The following is an 11235-nucleotide window of genomic DNA, read 5'->3' on the forward strand; positions in this document are numbered from 1 at the left end:
GAATGTAAGACCTGAAACTGTGAAACTTCTAGAAGAAAACATAGGCAGTACGCTCTTCGACATCAGTCTTAGCAACATCTTCTCAAACACCACGTCTGACCGGGCAAGAGAAACAATAGAAAAAATAAACAAATGGGACTACATCAAACTAAAAAGCTTCTGCACAGCAAAGGAAACCATCAACAAAACGAAAAGACAACCTAACAATTGGGAGAAGATATTTGCAAACCATACTTCTGATAAGGGCTTAATCTCCAAAATATATAAAGAACTCATGCATCTTACCAACAAAAAAACTACCAACCCAATTACAAAATGGGCAAAGGACCCGAACAGACATTTCTCCAAAGAAGATATACAGATGGCCAACAGACACATGAAAAGATGTTCAAAATCATTAACTATCAGGGAAATGCAAATCAAAACTACAATGAGATATCACCTAACGCCCGTCAGAATGGCTATAATTAACAAGACAGGAAACAACATGTGTTGGAGAGGATGTGGAGAGAAGGGAACTCTCATACACTGCTGGTGGGAGTGCAAACTGGTGCAGCCACTATGGAAAACAGTATGGAGATTCCTCAAAAAATCAACGATAGAACTACCATATGATCCAGCCACTCCACTGTTGGGTATTTATCCAAAGAACTTGAAAACACCAATTTGTAAAGGTACATGCACCCCTGTGTTCATTGCAGTGTTATTCACAATAGCCAAGACTTGGAAGCAACCTAAGTGCCCATCAAGGGATGAATGGATAAAGAAGCTGTGGTATATATACACAATGGAATACTACTCAGCCATAAGAAATGATGAAATCCAGCGATTTGTGACATCATGGATGGACATTGAGGGTACAATGCAAAGTGAAATAAGTCAGAGGGAGAAGGTCAAATACCACATGATTTCCTTCATTAAGTAGTAGATAATAACAACAATAAACAAACACATAGGGACAGAGATTGGATTGGTGGTTACCAGAGGGGAAGGGGGGAGGGAGGAGGGTGAAAGGGATAATTCGGTACATGTGTGTGGTGATGGGTTGTAATTAGTATTTTGGTGGTGAACATGATGTAATCTATGCAGAAATAGAAGTACAATGATGTACACCTGAAATTTTTACAATGTTATAAACCAATGTTACTGCAATAAACAAAAAATTAAAAAAATAAATAAACAAATGCATAATCCTATGAACAATAAATTGCCATATCAATATATTGTTATTTAAAAAATTTAAAGTCTAATAGTCTTAACTATCAATAGTTAATTTCAAAATAATTTTTAAATTAGGTAGGCAACACATAAGCATTTTGCACTCCATATAGAACTTTTGGAACAAAAATGGGTTCCATTCTTCTTCTGGCATTGAACAATTTTATGTAAAAGCAGAATCTTTTGTAATAAATGGATATAGGGCTTAGGGAGGGTATCATATAGTTTCCAAAGAAAAGGAGTGGAGAATTTTTATATTGATAATAGGAAACTTTATTAGTGTTAGTATAAACCTGTATTCACATTTCAATTGTTTTTCTATATTTTTAAATGTGTCCACCTCCCTAAATAACAGAGGCTGAATTATAACATATATATTCTGTTTAATGTGCACATTTTGAGAACTAAAATCTCATAAAATTAGGAATTTCTAGTATTGCAGGAAGTCAAGGCCCAGAAATATTCAACGGTGTGGTAAGATTCTTCAAGGACCTTTAATTAGGAAGGAAAATTCAGGATTACACCAGAAATTTTAGTGTTAGCTGGCATATACCTTGACAAGGGGGAATATATGAAGGCCCAATGTGAGAAATGGGGGTGGATAGATAACAAGTCTTAGATGGAAGTGAAATGGAAGAATACATTTCCAGTAGAATAAATGGTTAAGAACATTTTCATGAACAGGTTAATATAATAATAAGCATTGAAGGATCTATAGGTGGAGAATGGAACGGGTGTAGATAAAATGGGAATACTTTCATTCATGGAGAAGTAATGAGCTGACAAAATAGAAGACATGTACGCATAAATTGTGCTCCAATATTTACATCTTCTTCCCTTAGGAACAGTTTGGGTCCATATCAGTGTGCGTACTTTTGTAAGAGAAAATAATAACGCAGTTAGCATCAGAGACATTGCTTCAGAAGCTTCAGACTGCCTAGTCACATTCAGATTTCCTTCCAACATGGGTGTTGCTAAATTTACCTGGTGTCTTAGCACTTCCGGTTGCTATAACAGAAAATCATAGACTGGGTGGCTTCAACAACAAACATTTATTTCTCACAGTTCAGGAGGCTGGAGTCCAAGGTCAAGGAGCCAGCAGATCCAGCACCTGATGAGAGCATTTTCCTGATTTTCAGATGGCTGTCTTCTCACTGTGTCTTCACATGGTGGACAGAGAGATGATTTCTCTTGTCTCTCTTCTTATAAGGGCACTAATCCCATTCATGAGGGCTCCACCCTGAATTTGGGGGGGGGACACAAATACTCAGTCCATAACACCTGGTAATATATATTATATGGAAATGATGTTTTAGCACCTTGCAAATTTAATATTTTTATCATTCATTCCTTTACTCAATAATAAAATAGATTTTGCATCAGGCTTGGGTCAGATACCATGTTGGTGAACAAAAGTAGACAATCTCAAAGCATATAATGAAGGATCTTATTTAGTCTGAGAGGTGGCAAGCATGGCATGAAAAAGGTCACTGTTGAGCAGAGTGTTGGAGAATAATGTGTTACGTAGAGAAACTGTGAGTGTGTGTGGGAGGAGAGTGAAGAGTGTTCCAGGCAGAGGCAACAGCATATGCAAAGGCAGACTAGACATATTAGCATAATAGTGTATTAGACAAAGCATGGCACATTTGGGGGACTGAAGGAATTCCAGTGCTGGGAAGCAGAAAGCAAAGGGCAGTACTATATGAGGGAAAGCCAGAGAATCAGAAAATAACCTACAAGGAAGGTAGGCTATCAAGGTAGTCCAGATGAAAGATGATGGTAGTTTGGCCGGCGGTGGGGACAGCTGGATGGATAAAAATGGGAAAATTCTAGATAAACATAGAAAATGTTTATCTACTGTATCCCATAAATTGAGTGAGAAGGAGATTGAACAGCTCATAGCTGTCTGGCTTGTGTGTCTTTGAATATATGCTGGAGCAGTTCAAGAGATAGTGACCCTGAAGAATATTGGATTTGATGTGGAAGTCCATGGGTTTAATTTGGGGATACTGATATCAATGTGCCTTTGAAACATCCACATGGAGATCGGAAATAAGTAGAATAGAGGGTAGATTTTGTTTACCATAAGTCATAATATAAATGATATTTGAAGCAACTGTGAATGAGATTGCTTGAAGAGTGTAGTGCAAAAAGAAGAGAGAGCCTAGCACTGAGCCTTAAGCAGCTTTAACCAGAGAAATAGCAGAGGAAATAACAGCTGGTATTCGTTATGGAATGCAAAATCTGAGTCTTTCCAGAAGCAAAGAGTTAACAACAATGCCAAATGCAGCTAAGAGGTCAACAAGTTAACAATTGAGAAAAGGTTCACTAAATTTAGAGAGAATTCTTCCTATAGATGAAGCGAGTTCAGAGAGCTTGGTCTGCTACCTGAGAGAAGGGTGAGATAACAGAGACAATGCAGACAATGTTTCACAAAGTTTAGCTACGAATGGAGGAAAAAATAGGGCAGTGATTAAGAGGAATATGGGACGAACGGATCCTTTACAAGAAAGGGATCAGATTGAGAAAGAGGTTGAATGTGTAAGGAAGCCTGAATAATCAGTACCGTAAAGGTCATGAGAAGAAAGGAGAGACTGGAATTCAAGTCACAGATATGGACCTGAAAGAGGAAAAGATGGTCTACTGAAATAAACTAGGGGATTGGAGAAGTCAGGATTTTTAAAGGTGTTGTAAAAGTCTGAAATAGTTGTGGATTTTGATAGAGTAAATATATCAAAGAAATGTAAAAGAATTGCTGGGCCATGTTGAGATTGCATTTGTGCTTGGTAATCATAAATCTAAAGTGGAACCAATCTGCACTTTTGTGTGACTTTTTCCAATGGAGCACAGTTATTTCGGTTCTGAATGTAATAGATGGTAAATGTAATAGATGGATTTATCTAGTTTTGAAGTTTTGCTAGATATGGATAATAAAAAGAGAAACAGGTGTGGTAAATTATGTTACTGACAAGTGTAAAATTGGAATGATGGACCATGGACTTTCTTCTGGATAAAGAGGAAAATGTTATTTCATATAAGTGAAGTTGTTTCTACCTTTGTGCAGGTAAAATTTGTATAGACATGGAAATTATGGTCAAATAAAAATGGAAGTTCCAAACTGAAAGAGAATAAAGGAAATTAAGGCAATGTCCACCATTTTGTTGACCTAGAGGATCTACATTGAGCTATTTCAAGGTTGCAGTGGTTAGGTATGCTTATATGATCTTTTATTCTACTATAATCTACTCTTTATTTGGATTTTGAGGCGGCCATTTATCAGTGAATAGAGCCCTCAAGTTGTCTGACTTGTTTCTCTCAGAAACTGTAACAGCATCTTACAAGCATTAAACTTAAGGATAAGACAAGACCATGCAGATTATCTATTTCAATCCTCTCATTTTGGTGATGATGTATTTGAAATTTAAAGAAATGATATGGTAAAGGACATACAGCCATTAGGAGAGCCATAACTCAAGTTCATATCTCTTTAACCTCAATATTGGGCACTCTCCATAGTCTTAATAGACAGTGGCATTACAGATTGGCATATTGGCATTGCAGAAGATGATCTAGACGAAACATATCCAGAGAAATTAATCTCTGATCAATTTCACCAAATAACTACCCCACTGTACTCCAAGCTGTATCAATCCTTAAATTAATATCAGAGATCTTTCTACAGCACCATGGCATCCAATTAAATAGTAACTCCCAAAAAGGTGGAGAAAAATTATAAGTAGGGGTTATTTAAAAAAAAGAACAAAAAAAAAAAGATTTGCTTTGGATGGCTGTAAACACTAACTCTGTCTACCTCACATTTTTTTCTCCAATTCAATATAATATTGATAGAAGAATAAGATAGAAGAATGAGCTAATTTATTCCCCGCTTCATAGGTAATAGCTTTTGACTTTTTGTTAGGAAATTTAAAATTGAATATCACATCAGAAAATTCAGCTACAATATGGATTAGGATAAGTAATATCTACAAGTTTACAGATAATCATTACCCACACATGATGTGAATCCTAGGTGAAGTAGGAATACTCATCAACTAATGGTTTCATGTAATGCGCTTGTGTAAATAAAATCACTTCTGATTTCTATAACCTTTCAGAATAGTGTGATTTTCTCTTAAGTAACGCTTGCCATTTCAGAAACCTTGGACTGATACGCATTATTCATAAAGTTGGTTTCATTGGCACCGATACCATATCATTTACAAATTTTCTATTGTCCACCTATCAAAGGGTTGATGGTTGGCAGTCTAGATATTTGTGCCACTCAACATGAATTCCTCTTGACCAGACACACGTGATCTGATCATGATTGATAATGTGTCAATGCTGAAATAGGCATTAAATAAAGGAGTTAAAGATATATCACTACTCCCCGCCCCTTATACTATAATAATATAACTCTTCTCATAGAGTTACACCGTTCGGATACTGTACACTAATCTCTACACATGGGTAGAGAATCCTCATAACAAGGACATAATCTAATCTTAGCATCTTCTCTAAAAGCAGGAGATACCTACTGTTTCAATTCCAGATGTGAGGGGAACAACTTCCCTAAACTTAAAACTTTGAGATGTTCCCTAACCTTGTGTGACTCATTATCAGTTTTGTTTATTGAAGTATCTCAAGTGCCTAGGATGTTTTCGGGCACATGGTAGGTGTTCAATGAATAAACACATTGAATAAATAAGACATGTCAGGATTGGAGAGGTAGAGCACCGTCATAGTCAAGACTAAACAAGAGAATTAAACATTGAGAATTGCTGTCAAAAATAAGAAAACACAAAGCATAAAACAATTCTATGTTGTCTCAAACTTTTCTTCCTTATCATTGGCATTTACAGGCAGTGAAGAATCTCTTTATAACATTTTGTTTAAGATATAAAATAGAAGTAAGTGTTTTACATTATAAACATAGCATTTATACCCATTAGCTAAAAGATAAATGTTTGAAGCTAAGATATATAACAGTCCTAGATGTTGTAAGTGGATTTTACTGCCATTTGCCAGTTCGATCGTATATTACCCACTGGAAAATATTATGCGTCATAACCAGCTCACCTCAGTAGACTTGGGATTACAATTGTTCCCAGAGTAGAAAGTGAAACAAAGGTCATAAAAACAAATTAATTAAATGGTTGAATCATAAAGTTGCCTCAAATGGTCACTTGTTCAAATTTACAAAATCCTAAACCATCTCCAGAGGTGCTCTGCTTAGAACACTGTTGGAGCAGCAGCAATATTTCCCAGAGGTGGGTAGCAACTTGTGAATAGTAAATTGTGATGCCAGAGACAAACATCAATTTTAGATATTCTAATTCTCTAACACATTTTTTGGTGGTCTAGTGGTTAAGATTCGACTCTCTCACCTCTGCGGCCTGGGTTCATTTTTTGGTCAGGGAACCACACCAACTGTCGGTTGTCATACTGTGGTGGCTGCGTGTGGCTGTGATGCTGAAAGCTATGCTACCAGGATTTCAAGTACCAGCAGGGTCACCCATGGCGGACAGGTTTCAGCGGAGCTTCCAGACTAAGGTAGACTAGGAAGAAGGACCTGGCCACCCACATCCGAAAAAATTGGCCATGAAAACCCTATGAATAGCAGTGGAGAATTGTCTGATACGGTGCCAGAAGGGGAGAGGATGGCACGAAAAGACCAGGCTGGGTTCTGCTCTGCTGTACACAGGATTGCTAGGAGTTGGAATCAACTCAATGCCACTAACAACGACAAATATGTTTTTGGCAAGGAATGCACAATAACAGAGAATAGGCGTCTTTTCTTCAAAATTTAGTGAGAAATGAAACTGACAGTTGTAGCAAAGATTTGGAGTGAAGTGGGCATTCAAACAATCAGGTTGCGTGCTCATTATATCCCAAAAACAGGTCCTTTTTCAAGAACAGCAACCAAAGTAGCATTATAAGTTAACTCTTTGAATCAGTACAAAGAACTTAGAACATGACATAAGTGTCACCGTCGGTTGGGAGGTGTTTTGCAAGTAATAATGGTTAAAGTATCAAAACTAATTTGTGAGGGTTACTTTTTGGGTTTATTTTCAAATCTATTTGAAGATATTCCCAATTTAGTCTCACTCTCTCCTGCATTCTAACATATTCCTTATGAAGGAAAAGAAAAAGATGAATGTAGATACACTAGTGAGCTGGGATTCTGGCCCAGCCCTCTGCCTATCTTATGTGTAAAGATAAGTCATCGTTTCTGATTGTTTATTGTGGCAAGTACAACTTACTGCAGTTCTTAAATTACACTTAACTATGCCTGGCATGATCAAGAAGCAAGGAGGAGACAAGTGTGGCTGGAAATTTTTAGAATTTCACTATCAGTTTGCTAACTTACTTTAAAAATATTCGAGGAATGAGAAACAATAATAAAATAAATAAAAATATAGACAAAACATGCTGGAAAAACAAAGAAGTATAGATCAAAAAATGAGAGATCACCATCTTAATGTCAAAAGGTTAATTACATCTTTAAAATTTTTTTTAAACTAGAAAGTTGTGTGATATTAAGACACTTTCCCTCCTATGTGGCTGGTGAGATGTTAATTGGCAAGGCCCCTTTTGAAGCATAATCGAACAGTACTTATTGCAATTAATATGCACTTGCTCTGTAGTCTTGTAATTCTGAATCCAAGGGAAACTTTGGAACAAATGTAAAAGGAGATCTGTGAGAAGATGTTCATATAAATGTTGTTTGTTGTAACAAAAGTTGGAGGAAATATAGGTGACCATCACAAGGTAATAGATAAGATGTAAGCTAAATCTACATATTGCAACATGGCTGGATCACTGAAATAATGTTTAGACGATTAAGGACCCACTTTTTGAGTGAAGAAATGGTTAAATCCCACTCAAAATGCATTGCTGCCTGAAAATTGGGGAGGGCGGAGGCATATGTTGGACAAATTATACTAATGCCCTCTACAAATGTTATGGCTTCTTGTGGTTTGGTTCTTTACTCATAAGCACAATTCCTCGTTGTAATTATTAATACTGTCTTCTTCACTGTCTCAATGTCAGTGATATTAGTCTCCTTTATTCTATTCAAATATTCTAGATAAGTTTCCCCATAAGGCCTTTGCATTTGTTGTTTGTTCTGCCTAGAATGTTCTTCCCTGAGACACAAACATAGCTCCCCAGTTCTCTTCCTTCAGATCTTTTCTTAAATATCACTTTTTCAACAAGGTCTATCTAGCTACCATATTTAAAATTTCAAGTCTTCCAGAACCATAGAATTTCCTATCCCTCTCCCCTTTCCTTGATTTCTATTTCTCCCTAGTCCTCACTGTCATTTACCACACTATATATATAACTTATGTATTTTGTTGTCTCTTTTTCTTTTTGGTTTGTTTTGTACAATGGTCTGCCTGTTGGAATTGTTTAATAAATATTTTCTGAATTAATTAACTAATTATTTCTTTCCTAAAATCTATTTGATTTGACATTAATATTGCTACATCAATTTTCTGCTAATTTTTAAATTGGCCTTTGTTTTGTACATGTTTTTCCACTTGTTAGTTTTTGAGCTTTCTCTATTATTAATTCAAATATGCATTTTCTAAATCAGATGTAAATAGATTTTTTTCTTTTAATCCAATCAGATTCATGCCATTTATTTGTTTAATATTTATCTTCCCTGGACATGATAAGAAACTTGAGAGAGATGGGTGATGTGTATTGTGTTTACTTTTGTACAGTGCCCAATAAAGTTTCTGGCATATAATTGGAGCTCAATAATGTGCTTTTTTTTTTTTTTTGAGTAAAATTGGTAAATGAATACACTTTTTTTTCAAAATGTAGAACTAGATAACAACTTGCAATGAAGATAATGTAAGCTGTGAATTCAGAATAACACAAGCTGAACCTTTTTGCAGTAAAACAAAATATTGATTTTTCAAGTTTTCTCCACCTATGTATATGTATCTAGATATTTATAATTATAAAATATACAATTTTATATGTATAGTCATTCAACATTGGAGTGAAAACAAGATAAAAATTATATTATTTTAATGTCTTCAGAAAATTTTGAGGAGACGTATACTTTTCATACTATTATATATATTTATTTACATGGTATTACTGTAGTTACGATGAATTAATTTTTGAAAATATTGCGGTTGTAAAGGTGAAACTCAACTTATTTTTATTTAATTTTGACATTAATATAAATCTATTTCATGAAGCAGTTTACTGTATTACAGTAGCAAATCAGTTACAATATTTTAGCAATTTTTCCCCAGAAATAGGTAATGTTATTAAATAAAAACCTGTTAGATATTGGGCACTCACTAAGGCTTCTGTTGAAAAACAGCATGCTACTTTCTTTTTAAAATTATATTTTTCTAGGTTAAAAATACTGATGGCTAAAATCCTACTGAATCGTCTTTTACCTGCTCTACTTTAAATAATCTTTCTACAGGGGAAAAGCTTGCATGAGTACATCACGAGTCACATTTTGATAAACAGAATTAGAGGGGGAATGGACTCTGGGTAATGAATTAGGGTTATTATAATATAAATCACCAAAAAGGCTGATACAACATAAGCAGCTAAAATCATGAAAAAATCTTTCTCCTCGTGAATCCGTGTGGCTTTACTACTGCGGGAGATAATCACCATGGTAAAAGCTTTGGAGACAAATAAGGATAGAGCTAGACCTAGAAGATAAATTAAGAAAGTGAAATCCCATTATTATGGATAATACAATTCAGATCACCATGTCGGAAGGGATGAATAAATTAAAGAAGTTCCATCTTGCTGAGACTTAAGATAATGATTTGCAAAACATCGCAAGATACTGTTGAATCCTTGGTTTCTTCAAAGAAAATTCTGATTTAAAAATCTATAAATGTTCCTACATAGATAACAAAGATGAAAGTAATTCAAACCTTGCTGATTTTCCCTTTAAACCTCTGTTCTTGGCTTCTATAATTTTGGTCTTATACTCTGAGGAATTGAAATAGTAAAGACAAAGATCTAAGTAAGGTAGCTGAAGATTTCCCCAGAAATGAAAAAATCTTATTTATATCTTTCACTTAAAAAACATAAAAATACTTACATCAAGATTCCTACAGTATGAAATAATATAACATCCTCCACACATAAACACATCATACCCTCCCTCACTACAAAAATACACATATGTCTTGCTGGTACATATATGTATGTAAATAGTAGAAAAAGAACAGTGATTAGCTGATGATAGCAAGAGTAGAATTATAGAGGAAGGAGCAGGTTGCTAAAAGAGGACTTTGGCTCTATCTGTAAAGTTTTTATTATTATTTTTTATAAGCAGAATGTATCCATGCTTTACTTGCAAAATTTACAAAATAAATGGAAGAAAGTAAGAAAGAGATGGAGGAATGGAAGAAGAAAGGAACGAGTAGGTGGTGATGGATCTATCCAAAATATTGGGGAAAAAACTGTCGTGCAACTATCTGGTATATAATAGGTGTTTAATAAATTGCTGCGGAAATAGTAAATAAATTTTAGTTTTAAAAGACATATCCACTTAGGCCTTATAGCAGTGTGATTATTATGAATTGAATAAGGTAGAATAACCTTATTAAGAAATTAAACGTCTCTGAGTCAAGAGGGTGGTGTAAGCAGACTCTGAACTCACCTCTTCCTGGGGACAGAGCCAATTTACAACTACTCGTGGAAAAATTACCCCTGAGACAGAACTGAAAACTGGATAAGAGGAACTCCTGCAACAATGGACAACCTAACTGAGGTAGAAGAGGCAGAGACTCTCTTCTGGAGAGGAAGAACACCGCCTTCACAAGCCGCCAGCCTCACGGCCACCGGGAGCAGCTCACAGGTACGCAGCCTCCCTGGAGGCGTGGGGTCCTGAGCCGGGAGCGCCCCCGCTGTGGGCATTTGGTGGACCCAGCACAATCGAGACCAGTAGCATAATATCTGACTTTGCCTGCTACTAAAGCATTGGGGAGTACCCCCAGAGAACCCAGTTCACAAAGAAAC

Source organism: Ceratotherium simum, chromosome 34, assembly GCF_057802395.1.
Source record: "Ceratotherium simum simum isolate JZ-2026a chromosome 34, ASM5780239v1, whole genome shotgun sequence".
In the NCBI taxonomy this organism is placed as follows: Eukaryota; Metazoa; Chordata; class Mammalia; order Perissodactyla; family Rhinocerotidae; genus Ceratotherium; species Ceratotherium simum.